Genomic DNA, 14,296 nt, shown 5'->3' with positions numbered 1-14,296 from the left:
ATCACAAATAAAACTGTTAAGTTTTCCTAAAGTAAACTGCTAAGCACTGAAATTCAGACATTTCTAGAGAAATTTATTCATTTCTAAATCACTTTCATTTCACTGTCACACACAAAGACTGAAAAGACCCTCGCACACAAAGGCCTGTCATCATTGATGAGGTCAATGAAACTATGTACATCCTGAAGTTTGTTGCGTCGAGCTTTTAATTTCCTGCTTAGCATTTTAAATACCATAGAAAAAAATGATTTATCAATATTTTATGTGGATATTTACTTATTTTCCAGTGACCTCCATATAACTGGTATGTTCCAGACTGCAGTCACTGAAATTGCATTATAAATAAACAATATAGATATGAAAAGTCAAATGCACAAGTGGGTAAATAAGCATATTCCAGAATGCCACATGGTTATTGCCCTCTGGAGTTAACACTGAGGATAACGATGGATCTCCTTACTATGATTTAAATTGTCTTCTGAAAAGAAGCAGGTGCTTCAGCCTAGAGAATCCAAATACCTTTTGATATTCCGTAACACAGGAGAAACACAAACCAGACAAATAAAACAACAGAGAATAGATCGAGTGCAAATCAGAAGGGAGTGCAAAAGGCACTACTTATCCACCCAGTGTCTGGCTTAGGTTAGAGCAACATGGAAATTGTTCATGTGTGGGAAAGCAAGGACTGCCTTGGAAACAGATGCTGAAGATAACTTGTGGCTGTGGCCAGGCTGCTCCTGGTCTGGCCTTCAGCAGCAGTACTGGTGGTGGAGAACTCTAACACACCATGCAACTGGACTTAAAGCAGCCATAGATCAGAGCGCTGAGTGACATGTGAGTTCACATGTTATTTTTCCGTTCAGTTACTGTTTTCATGCAGAATCTGCAAATCAGCTGTCCACTGAAGTCCAACTGCATTAAGAGCTTTTAAATGCATGAGGACAGGTTTCAGACGTCAGTGGTGACACCGTCATGCTGTTAAGTGATACTCTCTGTCAGACCCAGTAATCTCTGCAAAATGCTGCAGCTATACGCCAGAAAGGCTCCTTCCATGTACAAACCTAACATCAGTAAAGGATCAAAGATGGAATTGCCAGTAATTGCATAGCAGATTAGATTTTTAATACCATATATAAAGAAATCAAAAAGCCAGACCAGAAAAAGCCACCATTAGGTAATAAAATAAATAAATAAATAAATACAGGAGAAATCCAACAAGCTAGCTGTCTGGCAGCAGTCTTTTCTTGAGCTCTGTACTGATTTTCAGCTCACAGCTGCTAAACTGCAGCTGTGCACACCTTATGTGGCAGCCCACATGCTATCCCTGCAGCTTTCCAAAGGCCACTCTTGAGCTGACCTTTAAGAGAGATACTGGGGAAGGAATACAATGTTTCCTACTTGACCAAAAGGAAGGTAAATCTGCTGAAAATTATTTAAGGCTTTAATGTATCCCAAATAGAAATTACTAGCCAGCAGTCTGCTGGAGAGAACAGACAGTCTGATCACACCACAGGTTAAACATTGCTAAAGCTGATGAGTTCTCTACTGCTCCGCTGCTGGAACTAAGAAAAGTAGATCTAATCTTTGCAGCATTACTGGTCTTTACCAGTAAAAAAGGGAGCTTTTTACAGGTGTCACTAATGGAGTGATTTTATTATCAATTTCACCTTATAGTTTGCATTAGGAAATTTTGTTCAGTTTGCATGTAGTTTTTCCAAACTAGGGGTTTTTTTCAGGCATATGGCTTGACATTTTCCATGCTCAAATACCCAGAATATAGTCCTTAGTGAATTCTGAAGATGCTGGTGTTTCTCTTTAGGAAACCCTAGGACTTCATCCTCTGGACAAGGACTTGTGGTTTGACAGCAAGGTAGTTTTTGTACCATTACTTCCGTAATTTTGGCTCAAACTCAGGCATACTGACTGTCCAAGTGAGTAAAGACTGCTGCTGTTTTACAGATTAAAGTGTAATGGATCAGGATGCAATAAGCATGACTGAGACTCTCAGTGTATATTCAGGCAAAAAAAATTAAATGTGCCTGATCTCTGATACAGAGACCAGCTGGCCTGGCATTGCCCATGGCATCAGTATATTATATTTCTTCGTACAGCAGGAGGGCCTCATTGCTACTGCCTGCTGGGAAAGGTCCCCGGCTGTGCTAATTTCCAAATAGTGCCAGTGAATTGTCGGAGTGCTTGTTGGGCCAGGGCAAAACTGTGCCATCATCTAAGAGTACAGACAGGTGAGTGTCGGTGTCCTGAGGCTGTTTAATAATAGTACAACTTTGACCTCAGAGCCCCCAGTCCCATGTGTCATCCCCACATACGAACACGATCACACTCTCCCTGTTCCTAAACAAGCTTGAGTTGCATAGGCAACATACAGAGCGCATACGTTGGCCCAGAATTACCTGTGGCAAGTCAAACTTTCCCTGAAACTTCCTCTTTTGCCTAACCTTAGAAAAGTGCTCCTAACTTTGGGTCCTGGCATTGTCCTAGAAGCAGCCTGACTCAATACCCACTAGGTTTGGTGTGCTGAGCAAGGGGGTACTGGACCAGACAGGGCAAAGGAAGACACTGGAGAACTATCACTTACAGCTGCTGGAGAGATTGGGAGTGCTGAGCCTGGGGAAGCAGCACATGGAAACAACTGGTTGAGGCCCTGTGAGAATCATTCCCTATTAAATAGTGCCAACCCATCCCCAGAATAGCCCCGTGATGCTACGCTGCATGCTACGTAGCGTATGCTCACTGAGACACCATCTTGGTGGAGAAAATAATCTGTGGTCATATTGTCAAAGATTGTTACAATCCATACATAAAAAGGGCAAATTAAGCTTGAGCAGAAAAATTTCATTTTACTGCCTTGTAGCATTTTACTGTTTGACTTCCCAACATTAATAATGTACTTTTAAAACAGATTTTCTGGCTTATTTGTCATTTAAGATAAAATTCATGAATATGTATTTATCCTTCCTCTGTACAGGGATGCATGAGCATCCTGGGTACTATGGCTAAGCCAAAACACTCTAGGAAATGTGATTTAGAAATCAAAATTTTAGCTAACAATATTTGCAGGTAAATTGTTTAAGTGCTTTTGCTTATTTGTTTCAGAAAAAATTGCCATATACCATCCTTCAAGCAAAATGCTTGGAGGACGGCACACGTACTGTTGCATTGCTTTGTACCTGCAAATGTTACCAAATTATAGCTGTAGGGATGGGCTGCTGAACAGCATATTGCTTTAATTTTGGAAAAAAATAGTTTTGAACAGACAGGCTATAGTTAATTACAAGCATACCCGATGCTCACATGTGAGAGCTCTCCAGTAGGAATCAGAGCACATATTCTATATTTGGTACCAGACATAGCGGAGGAATTTGACAAGCAGTCTGTCTGATGGTAAAATTAAGGACTCATTGGTTCTATGGTGTGCTTAGAGTTGTAATGAATTGCCTTCAGATATGTTACTCAAACTCTTGTTTTAGCTTATATATCAGCATTGGTGCAAATTCAAACCTGACAAATTGTGTTGGTTTTATCCACAAAGAAGACCATCCTCCAGCAGCCTTTCCTGCTTTTTTGGTAGGGGAGCTGTGTGAAGTTAGTTCAAAACTTCACAAAGTCTTAGATATGGAAATAAAACTGATGACCTCTAATGTGCTCAGAAAATACAAATGAGATTTGGACTTCTTTTAAATATTAATTAAATAAGATGTACTATAAACTAATTAGTATAATCTAGCCTTTCCCTTTGCAGTAGGGACATAGGAGATATTCATATATAATGGGTCAGATGAGGAGACTTAAAAGGAGATGACAACCTTTTATTACAGAGCTTACATTTTGCATTTATTCATCAGACCCCTGTTGCAGTTACGAGTTTTGGAGGCACAATATGCACTCATTCTGTCATGACAGTATAAACCCCCTGTATTGTTTGGCATCAGTTGTAAATGTATATTAGATAAAAAACTAACACAACGTTAAAAACAGAGTCAAAATCAGGATGATTACATTTTTTGGCACATCTGGCATTTGATAATGATTTTGGTGACTTAAAATGAAAGTGAGCAATTCCATAAGAAAGGGATTATCCACGCACGTATCATGAGGCAAATCCAGACACTTCCCTAGTAATAAAGAAACGTTCCCTTATCTCCCAGAACACACTGTAGATTCTCCACAACTCCACATACTCGATGTATTTTAGTCAGATGCAGTGATGAAATCACAGCGCCACTGTGAGGACACAGGTTTACATCGCTAGCAGACATGACCACTCTCCTGACTTTCCCTTGAACCTTTTGGACATGTTGGTCAGTATGCGATTGAAATAGCAGGCTAATGTGGGTTGGGCTGGCAGTCAAACAGTGTGTGATGCTTGGGTTCATACACTGCAAGTACTGGGCTCGGGGAATTATGCTAATTCAAAGATGAAAAAAAAATGGCCACAGTTAAGGTTAAAATTCAAAATGAACAGTGACCACCTGCTTATTAAAGGAGCAATTAGACAAACTGTGTGGTTTTGCATGACTATTTGTGAGAAATGCTACCAATAAATATCAGAGATTAGTAATACATCTGATAACCATTCAAACAAATTATAGCTACACTAAGAAGATTTTTTTTTCCAAAGTGTCTGTCCCACATTAAAAACAGAGATTTTTTTTCTCTAAAGTATCTGTCCTTTTTTCAGGAGATGACTGATTTTTTTTAATTCCACAAGGCCCTTATCCAGGTGCTGTTTGCCACCTTCCTGTCCCAATTTTCCATGTCATCTTCAATGTGGCCTGGGGCATAAATAGCTGTTTATGTGCATTGCTAAGCACTTCAGTGCCTCTTAAAATCTGGGCCCTAAACCCTTAATACGCACTGCATGGTCTGGGTTGTATGAGGATGGGGAGAATCTGCAGCTCTGATTTCAGATTGCCTGCAAGGACAAGCTGAGTGTGCACAGGGGCATCTTGGAGACAGTCCAGACTCCAGGCTCTCTTGGGTCCAGATATCTCAGCTAAACATAGACAGGATGATGGGTTCACAGTGAATTCACAGATTTTATGAAAGGGAACAGATATTCTCAGCAATAGGGCCTGTCCCTCACCATCTGCACCATTGTACAGTATTGCAATACTTTTAGGACCAAAAAAAAGAGTAATTTTAGGGTCTAGTTTTCTTTGTTTCCACACAAAGAGACAACAACAAAGAAATATCTGGAAATAGAGTGGTTCTAAACAACTTCCTTGGTTGCTTCTGAAGTTGTGTAGGAAGCTCAATAGTCATGAAGTATTCATGAACAGCTCTGCAGTCAGTAAAAGGGAGGTAAAACTGGCTCAAAGACAGGTCAGGGAAGGTGCCTGCACATAGAACTGGATCCCATGTAATTTGGGTGTCTGATGAGTGTTTTTCCAGCTTTTCTTATGACAGAAGCCTTCTATTAGAGTAATATTTTGTCCAGCACAACACATTCCCTTTATCTAGAGAGATGGCAGGCAGAGAGGACAGAAGCTGTGGAAGTTGAATTTAATAGGATTCACAGAATAGATGTAAGGAGCTAATCATCCTTATAGCTGCTCAAGTCCAATTTTTATCCCCCGAAGCTACTAAATTTTTTAAGCATGTATTTTTGGCAGTGCTTTCCAGCAAATATCTCCCCATGGAGCACACTGAATTGTGTAGGGTGTATTACATAAATGAGCTGCTTTGCCATTTCTGTAACCCCTAAATGCCAGTGAGAACCGTAACTAGGTATTCCCTTGTCTCACCAGGCTGACCTAGTCTTAGTCTTCCACTTATTAAAGCCAGAAGAGGACAGACATTCAACAAGGCGCTTGGGACACGGTGTCATGCAGCGCTACAGTGATTAGATGCCAGGATCCAGACTCAGAACTGACTGTATCGGGTGCGCAAAAAGTCCTGTCCAAATATGAGGAAGGGTCAGCTGTCTACACCAGGATTCCAATATATTGCCACTTTCACCCTCTATCAGCCAAAGGAAATGCCATAGATGGCGGTATGTTTGATATTCCATACCTATATATTTCCATATAGAGCAAAAAGGGTGCAGAAATGCAAACCAAGCCAACAGTTATGATTATCCCTCCCTGGGTTGCCCCTGTCTTGTGTTCAGCGTCATTTAAATGAGTGGAATAGGAGGGATATTGTCCACAATTTGAAGGAGATATTTAGGCACCCCTTATGTCCCATAGACCCCTCACTGTCATTGTCATAATGCTCATCAAGAGGGCTGCCAAGTGCTTTTAACAGGCATAAACAGATAGGAAAGTGAAATAACTGTTTTGAGGTTCTGAGGTTTTTATCAACTCATTTTGGATGGGACACATACGCAGTTCTGCTTTCCCCGAGCTCCCAAAATTCCTCTCTTTAGAGAAACACCCATCTCATACAAGCCAACTGTCTCCGTAGCACATCCTCCTCAAAACATGAGGGCATTATCTTAGCTTATTAAATGCAAGGACACCTGGTTTGATTACTGTGCCTTCTGAGAAAGTGTGAATATCTCAGTTCACAGCAGTTCCCTTCAAAAGAAACACGTGTCTTGCGCCTATGTGGCAGAAGAGGTTCATTCATCAGTGTCTGGGCTCACAGCCCTGCACTGGGAGATGGCCAAGACTCATCTGAACCTCACAGCCTTGCTGCTCGAGGAAGGCAGGCTTGTTGAGATTTTCTTGTCATTTGATATTTACTGCAGCACACTGGAAAAAGAGTATAGCTGAAATCAGGCAGTCCTGGAAGGGTTGAGCTGCCACCACAGTTTTCACCAAGTTCAACAAAGCTGATGGCAGCCCAGACACAGATGTTAGATTCCTTCTGTCTGCTCTGCTCCTATTTCTAGGAGTCTCAGAGGCAGAAGTCCTAGTGGCTCCCGGGCACAGGAGAGCACAACACACTCTGAAAACACCTGAGAGAAAAGTAAGTCCTTCTTCTAACCTCAAGTTCCAGTCTTAGACAGTTGCATAAAAGTGTCAGGGGTTTGACTACTTCAGTTTTCATAATTAGCAGACAGCCCATGCAACGAGCCTTCCAAAGAAGTGTCATGTTCCTCAAGCCTTCCTATGGGTCCTTACAGTTTTCCAGCTACCAAATGCTTGGCAGCACTTTGTCAAACATTTTCTGTATTCCCTGGCTGGAAACAGCTGGAGTCTTGCAGGGTAAATACTGGGTCAAGGCTGTTAAGGTTGATAAGAACTATGAAGATGCAGTGAAAAAGACCGGGAAGTATTGAGATGTAATACAAGATTTTGAGTGATTATGGAAAGCCAACATTAAAAAGACATCTGGAAGAAAAGAAGGTAATGAAGGTGAAGGACCACCACTATGTGGGTCTTCCACCTACCCAATAATCATGTGTATAGTAACTGTGGGTGTGCTGAGTCAGCAGCAAGAGCCAGGAATCTCACCAGATGAATAAAGATAGTGAATTAAGTAGCACAGAGTACCTGGATCTTTTTGGATGTACTTTAATCATCTAATTAGCCCCAACACTGAAAAGTGCACAAAAATACTACAGTTATTATCTCTTTTCTGCCTAGGTAGAGTAGTTCTATCACTTCATTCCCAGAAAAGCAGGTCAGTGCCAATCGCTCACACTATCTGAAAATAAGATATATCTTGTTTCTGGGGAATCTCTCATCCTGAAACCTTTATCCTTACGCTTGAAGAGAAAGACATGTAAACTGAGATTGCCAAGGTTGTCTATGGACTTGGATGACACATTTTTACTCATTCCTATAGAATTTAGGAAATGGCATATTTCACAGCAACTTTGAATTAGATTATTTTGAAGGTTTTTGATTTATTTTCTTTGTCATGCCATGTTGATAACATGAAAGATATCAATATCACATACAATAACAACAGGGGGAAAAAACAGTTACACTGGTTACTCAAGGCTTATTTAATCACATTTTTATAACATTAATATCCTAGATGAGAATATCTGGTCATGTTCATCAGATGAATGCCAAAACCCAGTAACCACACAGTCACTTGGAGTACTTCTGCACTCCCACAAAAGCTGCACTCATTTACTTTTGAACTTATGGCTCTGAGCCAGTGTAAATGGGCAGCCTAAAAATATGAAACAAGGAACTGCTTCTTCACTTGTGAGATTCTTTCTGGCTACAGACCTTTGGTAGCTCCTGGTGCCATTAAATCAAAAGGCTGATCCAGTTCCTAGCTTTGTGTGGGAACTTGCTCAGACTTGCTTAATTTCTCACTTGACCAGGGCTGAGCTTTCAAACCTGCACAACTTCTACAATATTTGTAAACTGCTGATGGTATAGAGCTGTATTCCCCAAACACTGTCGTGCGCTCCGGTGAAAAAATAATTAGCATAAGCATATTTCTATAATTACAATAAAAAGCTTTGCTTTCTCATGGTGCTAAAACATATTTTTAATTGGATTCACAAACTTAATTCATTTTATATAATCGCCTTGGATTCTATAGTTCGGCTGTTAAAAATCATTATCCCGGCTAGCCCCTAGCAGTCTTTCCCCACATCTGACCAACCAGTCCTGAATAGACACGTGTGAAAGGCTGCCTCGTGCTCCAGGGGATGATGGAAATAGGGAAAGCTATCAATAGCCAGCTCAGGCTAATGAAAGCACATCTCTGCAGGGGCTGAGCAAGCTGATGATTGGTTGTTAATTATATGGGACAAGTTTAATTGCATTTCCCTACAATAGGTTATGTCTGTTTGACCATGATATCTACTGTTTATATCCCCATTTAATTACATTACAGCCTTCGTAGCTGCAAAATGCAGAAACCCTTATTAAGTGAATATTTCTGAATTACAGAAATTATCTCATTTTAAATGAGTTTTGCCAGTCTTATCATATCAACTGATAAATAATTTACACTGTATATGTATGCAATATAAATACCAGGTATAAACACCATTTTGGTATCTAATTTCTTTGTTCCAAAAGAGCAGTTCTCACCATGTATCTCCCCTTTTTATCCTTACCTTTATATTTCTACCAAATGAGCCATCTACAGCTGCTGTGTAGAGCTCCTCTGCCCAGCTATTTCCTTGCTTCCACTGGGATTGAAATTTTTCTGCACAGAGCTTTTACAGCATTTTTTGTGGAATAAATACTGTGTCATCGAACTCAATGTCTCTTCTTTCAGCATAGCAGCCAACATACTTTTCTTGATATCCCATCCTATATGAAATTTTGTATGATCGCTCTATTAAGATCTCCTTCTCCTTTGTGACATCCACCTTTCTCCTACACTTTGATTCTGGTTTTTTCCTTGTCCCTACCTAGTTTATCTAGTTAGTTGGAATCAGTCTGAGCTTCCAGCCTGACACCTTCAAGATCTATCCCTTTGCTTGTTCCAAGTCTGTCTGTTCAGACTAGAGTCTCAGCCTGTCTCTCTCCCTTGTCTGGGACAGGGTTCAGCTACAGACCTTGCAACATCTCTCTCATCTTTCTAAAATCTCCCCATGACCTCCTTTCCTTGGCACAATTCAAAATCTTACTGTAGTCTCTCTCTCTTTTCCATTACTTGACAGTCATATTTGATTTTCCTTCATATTTTTTTCTCTGTCCAAATATTAATAGTTCTTCTGTCAAATCTCTCTCTTTGTCTGTGTCCCTCTCTTTCTGTCTCTTGGGAAGGGAACATTATCTTTGTTACAGTGGCATTTCTTTTAAGGTGTTTTGCCCATGTTGTTTTCCACACTTGGCAATGTAGAGCCCATGAAATTGGAAAGGGACTCTTTTAGACCAGTAAGGGCATTAGGGGATCCTTTGCCACTGCAGAGTCCAGATTTGTGTAGTTTTCAATGCAGTCATAGAGTAAAGGATGTCTATGCTAGTATGTATGCTTTGAAGTTAGAGCCATGGGAAGCACCTTTGCTCATGAGACGTGGTCTGAACCCAGCCAGTCGATAACCAGTGATAAATGGTTCGGGTGCAGGTCCATCTTCCTAGAAATAATTTTCTATATTGCTGTGAAAACACTCCAGTTCAGCAGTCAGCCGTGTTATCATAGCACCAAGCTCTGACCCTTGGGGTTATGTAGGATGTGCTCAGAACTAGAGTCTCAGTGTTTTTTTCCTGCTCTACTCAGAACTTTATACAGCTTCCAAACCTGAATCACAGTATTTGTATTCAGTGCCTGGAAAAACAGTTCCTATACATTATCATCCCTCCTCAGTCTCTCCAGTACTCCTTAGGTTGCCAAATTGCCATTAGTGCTTTCAATCTTACTTTGTATTTACCTTCATGTCCCACTGGCTCAGTTTCTTTTTGTTTTGTTCTGTGTTTTTATAGGAATTATAATTAAAAAGAAGTATCATGGATTTGTTTGAAATAATACCTTTTTTAAGTGGCATGTCCAGCTGCAGGCTAGGGTGCTTACTTGCTCATATTCTACAGGCATTCATCAAAGTACAACACTGTGAAATCGTATCACTAATAACTATGGACCCAGGCATCAACACACAACAGAACTGGGCTACAAGGGCACCAAAAGATCAGGATTCAGCTTTTTGCACTGCTCTTGTGCGGGAAAAACTACATTTATGAAATGTTATTTATTGTCCATAATTCATTGATTTTGGATGGGACCTAGAGGTTCACACTTGATAACTAAAATACTAGGTGATGGACTATCACTACCAATATAATCTTTAAATTTTTTCTATTATACCCAGGTGTGCTTGTAGCCATTTTATCTTCTTGGGTGTACTGTCAGGCTATTTTTCAGATACATATCGTGATTTATGCCCTTTCTCTCAGGGTGAAACTTATTTCACTATAGTAATCGTAGTTTCCAGTCTACCTTTTATCAATGACATCAACTCACTCACCAGCCTAATGCTCCATTATCCTAGGAACATCACATTGTTGTGGTATTACCTTTCCCTGGAGGAGACTGAATTGCTTTTATTACTTCCTGCTTGAACAACTGCTAATCTCTTTTCTGGAGTTCTTCCAAGAGGATGACTATACTTCTGACACAACTGATTCAAATTGCCCTTGCCAGGATTTAACAGACTGAAATACCTGTCTCTCTTTCTTCAAGGACAGAGATTTCCCATCGAATCTGTTATTTAAAAACAAGTGTCGGGTTTTGTGCAGTTTCCCATTTATCCTCCTGTTTTGGTGAACTTGACCACATTCTGAGTTTCCTGATGCCATATTGCTGATTATTGTTACCTACAGCCAGACTCTATGAGGGTTTACAACCTGTAAATCCCATTGATTTCTGTTCCTATTAAAAATCTAAACTAGCCAGAATTTGTTGTTAAATTCCTGTTTTCCTGCATTAATTTTCCAGACTCTGACTCAGTTTGCTAACCTGAGCTGCTAAATCATTTGCTTACTTTTAAATCTGATGTTCAGTATAAAATAAATTTTGTTAAACCAGTTGCTGAACTTTAGTGATGTGCAAAGAAGTTGGATCTAGTTCTAGGGCCAAGAGCTTAGCAGCAGCCACAGGACAGACACATACTGTCCCCAGCCTTCACCAAGTTAGCACTGTGGCTGTATGCTCTGAATATACTGAAGGGACACTCCCATTTCTAAAGTAACAATTAAATTCCCCTGAAATTAAGCATTTGAAGCACTGAACTAATATTCAAAAAGCTTTCAGCTTTGCCATTGAATGCAATGCCTATGACAGGCTCAGGGCTTTCTGGGGTTTGGGGAAAGAGAAGGGGTCTGAGGGTAGTGGCAGGAGAAGAAAATGAGAGCCTGTCCCATGAGTACCAAAAGCCCTCTCCACCACCCTGCCCAATCCCACAGGCAGGTCCTGCTATATTGCTATGTCAGCTTGCTTAGGAGTCTATAAGCAGTATTACTGAAGCAAGTTGTGAAGCTTAACTTCTGCTTTTAGCTTGAAGTGAGTGTTTTTTATATAAAAGTCTGTGCCTCGAGCAACACCCTTTCAGTTCTTGGAGAAGTATAGGAAAAAACGTCTTGGTGAATAGTTGCAAGTCATGCAGGTCCTGCTGCTTCTGCATTTCCTCTCCCAGTCTGTAACGTGCCATCTTGGCAGAAGGATGTAAGAAATGGCCCTGAGTCTAATGGCTGGCTGCCACTCAAGAATTGACAAAAATTGGGGGAACAGCTTATCAGTGTCTCTTGTGAGATGATAAAGATGAACTTGAAGGCTACGCCCAAGTTGTGTTTTAAACAAATTAGATGGGATGGGCCCTATCTCTTTTTTAGTAACACTTAACACACTGGGATCTCCAAAAGGCCCCTTGTGCTGTTGTAACATAAATAACAACCACAACAACTGATTCCTTCTGGTGAAGGATCTGATCTCACAGAAGAAAATCACAGATGTGGCAGAGTAGGAAAAAAAGACATATTTTATTACATTGAGATCTCTTTTCCAAGTTGCCTGGATTCTGACAGCCTAGGTTTTTTCAGACCAGCTTAGTCCTACTCAGCTTGGTGAGAGCAGGTTGGTATGGACTAGCTGAAGATCAAGTCCATTCTCTTTCACTACTGGAAGGGTACAGGCACCACGATAGAAAGCTGAACGCATTGGAAAAAAATAGCAATGTATATGGTAGAACAATGAATACCTGATCTTTCCACAAACTTTACTGCCACATAAATTTCTACTTACTGTTAAGATTATGAACCACAGGAAGTTACCCGTTTTGAAGCAGATAGCATACATGTCTATAGTCTACCACCTGTAGTTTGACTATACAAAACAAAAGCAGAATTTTCTTGGCTTCTTTGGTGCTCAGAGCTGTTTTCAGAGTGGTGTGGGTCCCTGAAGGGACAGCGCTTTTAACTGTGCCTGTGTCTGGATTCAGTGACAAAACTGTGTGCTCAGATATTAGGTCCATTAACAATGACTGCATTTTTAAATGGAGAGTGTGACTCATTTGATTATCCATTTAATCAGAACATGATTGCTGAATCCCCTTTAGAATAAAGTATTTAAATCAACTCAATTCTCTCTGGATGTCTTATTAACTACTATTCAATAAAAGAGTAGCAATTACTTGGCTTGAAATTTTTTTTTCCCTCCAATAAAAACATTTTAAGGCATGACACAAGTGTACATGTGGCAGTGGGCAGGAAGTCTCCTTTTAGGTCTGGGCAATCAGCCATTCATTTCTGCTATTTGTTTCCTCAAGGTTAATTCTTCTTTCATCATGTTTGAGTGGCAGTAAAGTTTTTTCTAGGTGGACCTATTCTTGCCTATTCATAGAAACCCAGTGTGAAGATCTTACAGATTCATTTCTTTCAAAGCTTTAGAAGTAAACACATCTGTGAAGAAGTGTCTTGGTCACTTACACTTTCCTTATCTCTGCCTTTTTTCTCCAGTCTGTTGCTTATTTGTTTACTCAACATCCTTGTTCCTCCTGTGCCCTCTTCTTTGGCATTGACCCCTGAATTCTATTGAGGCATTAGCGCTTGAATGAATGTATACATGTAGTGTACCTTACATCTGGTACACCTACATCATATGTACCAGCCACCTTATATACATTCAATACATTCATGTCCTCTGTCCACTTTTCCCTGTTCACTGCTGCTGTTAGTTCATGTCTTTGAAAATCAAAATACTTTGTTTAGCATAACCTCTGCTGTGCAGGGAATGAACTGCACCTGCCAGCGCTCAGCCTGACCCTTTTCCCTCCCCAAGTCTAAAGCTGTGGCAGTGGTATGGGAGCCCGCTCTTCCTATGGCGTGAATGTGGTGTATCCTGGCTGTTCGGTGTACCGAGTGTGCTGAGACAGCGCTGAAGGGACCCAGAGCTCATGCAGTCCCATCCCTGTTGCCTTTTGGGAGCGGGTACCTCCAAGGCCCTACAGAGCCCTTGCAGAGCCATTCAAAACAGCCTGGTAATGAGCTAACGGCGCTGCTGTGGGACTGGTCGGGGCTCCAGTGGTGAGCCTGGCTTGGGGGTGCCTCTAATTAACAGCAGAGAGAAACCCACTGGGGCCGGTGCACAGTCAACAATGCTCCGAACACGTTTGCATTAGGACTCAGCTTCAGTTGTTTGCCCAAATGCAGAATGAGGGAAAACAGCACGTTTCAAAGTTACATTGAACCTTAGACAGGAACCATGGAGAGGCTTCAGCACTTGTTTGAGCTTTCTGAGAAATTATGACTGAAAATATCTGGGTTTATGTATATTTTAGCACAAATATATGTGCATTCTGGATGTGGTTTGAGCACACCTGTTGGGAAGGTAGGGGTGCAACTGGTAATTGCAGTATCACATTACCATCACTTGGTCACATGTGGCTAGGCTATGTGCCATTTATTTTAATCAGTTTATA

Source organism: Falco cherrug, chromosome 5 (genome assembly GCF_023634085.1).
Source record: "Falco cherrug isolate bFalChe1 chromosome 5, bFalChe1.pri, whole genome shotgun sequence".
In the NCBI taxonomy this organism is placed as follows: domain Eukaryota; kingdom Metazoa; phylum Chordata; class Aves; order Falconiformes; family Falconidae; genus Falco; species Falco cherrug.
Note: the sequence above shows the minus strand (reverse complement) of the source record.